The 6000-nt window shown below is 40.8% G+C and overlaps 1 protein-coding gene across 1 annotated transcript in view; it reads right to left on the reverse strand.

The window, feature by feature from the left end:
* Window positions 1-4313, reverse strand: part of LOC135234591 (prickle-like protein 2) — a 50315-nt gene extending 46002 nt beyond the window's left edge. Inside the window, exon 1 of the mRNA XM_064299343.1 lies at window positions 3997-4313. The gene's annotated coding sequence lies outside the window, so the exon portion shown is untranslated. The remainder of the gene's footprint in view (window positions 1-3996) is intronic.
* Between the last annotated feature and the right edge of the window lie 1687 nt (window positions 4314-6000).

Below are 6000 nucleotides of genomic sequence, written 5' to 3' on the forward strand. Positions count from 1 at the left end.
GATCGTTATAACACTGCCAAATTACTGTTATCATCTATATGAAATCATAAATGTTGCTAAAATGCTATTTTAAATATCTCTGACCACCTCATCTCTTTGCTTGACATTTTGCGCTCGAGGGTGTGTTCTCAACGGAGGTGAGGGTGGGGTTGAGGATCCTACATAGTATACCTTTAATTTTTTTAATTGTAAGATACATTACATACATTAATATGAAAATGCAAACCAGACTTAGAATTATGTCATGGTTCTTGAGCACATCAAATGAAAATGCCACATGAAAATGCAACAGTGTAGTATAATGGGTAAAGAACTGGTCTTGTAACCTAAAGGTCACAGGTTCGATTCCTGGGTAGGACACTGCTGTTGTATATAAAAATATAAAATAACTATTTGTATGCATTCATACTGATAATTTCAGTAAATATCGCTGTAAAATGGAAGCAAGTAAGTGTGCAAGTCCTGCATATAAGATGTCGCTAAATGCTGTTGTAATCAAGTATTCGATTGCAGTTAACTTTAATTTTGGTGCAGATATGCTTCCATATGTAAGTAGGCTTATATCTTCAAAGGATGCAAACTATGGTACATTCCGCAGAGGCAGTAGTTTTGGAGGAAAACTTGCACTGCTAGCCAACACTGCTGATGAACCCCTCTAACTTACTCCTTTTGTAGACAAATTGCTGTCATCAGCAAGCTATGTAGTCTTACAAATACATCTGCTTGTAAATGCCTTCTGTTTTAAAACACAAATAAGCTGGTTTGCAACAAAAGAAGAAGAATATTTTCTGGTTAAAAATCTGACCTAATGTTATAGCGTAATTCAGACAAAGTAGTTATGACCTCTCATGTTTTAGCCTGGAATGATGTTGGGCCTGACTAGCTAGCATTGTCATGTAACACACGTAAATGCTACGAGTGACTGGCAAGGTTAACCTAATCAAGGCAACACATAAACCAGAAGCCACACAGTTTCTTAAACAGGAGGCAAAAAGCATGACTTTGTATGACTACTGTACATGGCTTGCCGACAACACAGCATAAGCTAAAAGACAAAGACTGCGTAAACCAAAGGTGTAAATTTACCTGAGAACAACGTCTAACTAATTCTCCAGGCACAGACTTTCACAGGCATGCATAGGAACAACCAGAGTGTGTTGCCAAACAGTGTGTCAGTCTTATAACACATCAGAATAAGACAACGGCATTATCCAAATGACTACATATTTTCAGAGGATAGAGGGTTCTCTACAGGACTGACACAACCCGCTCCTCAACAGACCTGACTCTTCATTTGGACACACAAGCATCAGGTTCTTCATCTATTCTGCCTACCACACAAATCATCCACCCACTCTATCATTTACCCTCAACATTTTCAACTGAGACTCTTCATCACCCACTCATACTCCTAAACACTCAACTCTGACTCTTCATGATTCACGCATGTCCTTCATTGCTGTAAGACTCCCGAAGCTGATAGGAAAAGGGATGAGGCAAAATGTACATAGTCAGTGTTATTTATTACCACAGAAGTCAGTTCAGACAAAATATGTATGAATCCCATAAAGGGGCAGTCCCTCAGGGCATTTATATAATTCACTTGTATTTACATTAAGCACTCGCAAATCATTACTTGTTAAGCTTCCTTAATAAGGTTAATAAGGTTAGTTTTATTACTTCTGAGAAAGCCTTGGCACAATTCCTTCACCACACCCAGGCCCCCTTTATCTCGATTATAGTAGAGGCTGTGACTTTCAGAAGCATCCTAACAAAAAGCATCAAGGATTCAGAAAGAATGCATTCTTCCAGCTTCCCTGTGAATATATAAACAGGCTCAGATGGACAATAAAGATGGAGGGTAGTGTGTTGTACTGGCATAAGGCAAATGATGCTCCAGAGATGCTGGATAGATGGAAGCAACAAACTCATTAGATGGTACAGCACTATTAGTATAGGAATTAAAATAATGCCGAACACTGAAGTAGTATGGAGAGAGGACTATGTGTTTCCTGTCCATTGTAATCAGGATGGCAGAAATGGCAGGTCCTCCTCCTGTTTCTTACACTAAAGCTCACGTCACCAGCTACCTGAGTGTGTTTAAATCACCTGCTCTGAAACTGTACTCTGTATTCAGTACACTCCCAATCTCACTGTCTCACACACATGCATACAGTAGATACAATTAGGCACACACACACCCATGCTAGTACTGGGTAGGACAGAAATGGTTAGGACAGAACAGTCTGAATTCTTAGAGCCACTTATTCACCAAGGTGCTGGAAACATTCCTTTGGGATTTTGGTCCATGCTGACTTGATAATATCACGTAGCTCCTGCAGATTTTTCAGCTTCACATTCATGCTGCAAACCTCTCATTTCAACTCATTCCAAAGTTCCTCTGTTGGATTAAGATCTGGGGAGTGTGTACGCCATTGGAGCCAACTGAAGTTACTGTCATGTTTGTGGAACCAGCTTGACAAAATTCATGCTTTATGACATGATGCATTGTCCTCCTGGAAGTATCCATTTGAAAAATGGGAGACTGTGGTCATGAAGAGATGCAAATGGTCAGCGACCATGCTTTGGTGTGCTGTTGCATTCCGATTATAAAGAGGTATTATGGTATTAAGAGGCCGAATGTGTGCCAAGAAAACATTCCTCACACCAGTACACCACCAGCACCAGCCTGCTCAAGGCAAGAAGGATCTATGAATCCATGCTGTTTAGGCCAAATTCTGACCCTACATTCAGCATGTTTCAGCAGAATTGAGATTCATCAGGCCGGGTGACGTTTTTACAGTCTTCAATAGTCCAGCTTTGGTGATCACATGCCCACTGCAGCCTCATCTTCCTGTTCTTAGCTGACAGGAGTGGAACCTGGCATGGTCTTCTGTAGCTGCAGCCCATCTGCTTCGATGTGTTGTGCATTCAGAGCTGTATTTCTGCACACCTCTGTTGTAAACAGCTGTTATTTGACATTTGTGGCCTTTCTGTTAGCTTGAACAAGTCTGCCCGTTCTCCTCTGACCTCTCATTAACGATGTGTTTTCCCCACAGAACTGCTGCTCACTGGATGTTTTTTATTTTTATTTTTGTTGTTTACCGCATGTAAACTCTAGAGACTGCAGTGCATGAATGTCCCAGAAGGGCAGCTGTGTTCAGAGATGCTGGAACCTCCACATCTAGTACCATCATACCACAGTCAATGTCGCTTAGATCATGCGTGATCTTGCCCATTCTAATGTTTTTTTGAACAACAACTAAACCTCTTCACCATGTCTGCATGCTTTATATATTGAGCTGTTATATATATCGAGCAGGTGCACCTAATAAAGAGGCCAGTGAGTATATGTATATTACACACACACACACACACACACACACACACACATTTAGACATGTAAACACTGGCAGACCCATGCACACGCACCCACTCATATAGACACATCACACACACATAGGCAAACACACCCATACAGACATGTAAATACAAGCAAACCCTTGCACGCACATCCAGTCATATAGACACACTATGCACACATGCACAGCAGCACACACACACACACACACACACACAGACCCACAAACACACCCATGTGGCAATGTAAAATACAGGAAAACCCACACACACAAACACGCGCACACACAGACACGGCGCGCGCGCACAAGCACACACACCCAACGTGTCATGCGTCTTCTCTGAGGCAGTATGAAAACCACAGTGACAGCCACGCATTCCAACATTTCACAGCCCATGAGAAGGCAGCTTAGCTCCTGTTAGAAACTTTTTTTTTTTTTGTACAAATGCTGCAGAACAAGATCACAGGGATTATGTCATTGAACAAGCCGAGTGAACCCATATCCCCTCTGAAAGACCAACAGAGACAGCACCACAAAGCAAGTCTTAGGGAAGAGAGAGATACCCTTAGCTGAGACTACACTGCGCAATTGTGCTGCCACCTTACAAAGCCTTATGAAAATGTATGACACTCACCTTAGTCTCTCCTCTGTATTAAATCACAAGAGGACCCTCACAGGAAAAGCACTGCAGTTCAGTGAAGATCTGGAGGAAGACACTTTCAGCACCTTCTCAGTTATGCAATTTTCCTCCTTGCTCACGTGGAGAGAGGAGAGAGGAGCTGACTGTGGAACGGTAAACTCTATATAGTGCTGCTATTTCTCCCCTTGCCTTCTGGAGCACAGGCAGCAGGGGACGGAAAAAAAAAGCGTGAGTTAGTGTGGCGAGGTTAGGTCACCGTGCGCACTTCTGAAAGCCAGGCAGAAAGCCTCTTCTCCTGCAGAGAAAACAACTCCCACACCATCTTCGCCCGCCCCCGTCAGTGAACTGAAATGAGTCATCAGCTCCCAGCCAATCGCTTCCCAGCTGGCAGGCTGATTAAAATCACAAGGGTTTTACACGGTATTCTGTATCTGTAGTTACTTTGCTGTAAAGAACAGAGAGTAGACCAAAAGACTGTAGCAGAAAGAAAAGCTCTGTGAATGGAGAGAAATTTGGTTTATGTACAGCATCTAGACTGTATATGTTGTGTCTGTAAATTTGTGATCCTCCCCAAAACTGAATTACTACTGCACTGTCAGCATCCCCCCTTCTGTACCAGCTGTTCGCAACTCAAAATTCACCATCATCTGGTGGCTTCAGTTCCAGAAATTCAATTGCTCAAAGTTTACAATACAATATTTACTGATTCATTAAAAAGATCTTTTTTGGACCCACTGATTTCCATTCCACTTAGACGTTTCATAATGTCACATTTCATCTTTGACATTCCTCCATTATACAGCAGCACCAGGTAATGACCGACATTGTCAAACAAGGTTTGACTTTAAGGGCCCTATTTTCCGGAATCAATGTCGAGTGGCGTATGGGACCAGTCAGTGGCCCGGCCCGTAGGCACACTGGGCATGGCTAGTGAATGTCGGTATTTTTTGCGACCAGAGGCAAAGAGTGCGCAGTTCAAGGCATGGGCACAGGTGGAAAATGGGCTGGATTGTGCTGAATATATTATTAGGGGAAGTGTTAACACTGGATTCATTTATAACCAATCAAATTACCTCTTTTCATTCCCTTTACGAACTGTGTGTTTTGCGCAGGGCGTACTGCCAATTACCATAGTCTACGACTGCAATGGACGATGAGGACAAGGATATTCTAATCACATTCCTCACAAGATGTTCTTTTGCAGAAGGTACAGAGTTCGGCTGTCACTTTTTTCAAAAAATGAGTTTGAACAAATCTCATAAATAAGAGAAATTCATTTGAATTTGTTTGAAATTTCTTTTCTTAAAACTTCTATCTGTGGCCTCTCTTCTGTTGAGCCATTTTTGTCTGTAAAATGTATTTTAAAGTTATCTTCTTGACCACGAGTGGTAATGCCATTCTGCGAATGTCAGTAATTTAAAATAAAGTAGATGGCAAGAACATTGCCATTTTATGCAGAAAAATACTGGAAACTGGACAATACAAATTCAAGCGGGTTACAATATAATCTCCAACAGTAAGATACATTAGACTGCTCAATTATGTTGGTATGAACCTAATACATAGAGGAAGGTGTAATGATTATTACTTGTTCAACACAAATGCTAATTATTTCTTCATTTTTGTTTTATATTGATATTACATTTATTACATATGACATTTATCATGCCAACAAGACAAGATTGTTGCAAAATATTGCATTAATTGTCAATGTAAAATGTCAATGTTTGTAAATGCAGTCTATCCATAATTTGTGCCAGTACAGTCACTATCATTTTAACTACAGTCACTTACTGTAAAATGAAAAGATTGTTCAAGTTGTGTTTATTGTCATTTTTCTCATTACTGATGGTTGTAAGTGAAAGAATGAAATACAGTATCTCAGGGACCACAGTATAAGAACAGCCATAAACAATTAAAACAGGAATGAATATTACAAAAAAGAAAAAAACACAATGAACAATGAATGCAAAGTACTATGCATTTTTTCTACTTATG

Source organism: Anguilla rostrata, chromosome 11 (genome assembly GCF_018555375.3).
Source record: "Anguilla rostrata isolate EN2019 chromosome 11, ASM1855537v3, whole genome shotgun sequence".
NCBI lineage: Eukaryota > Metazoa > Chordata > Actinopteri > Anguilliformes > Anguillidae > Anguilla > Anguilla rostrata.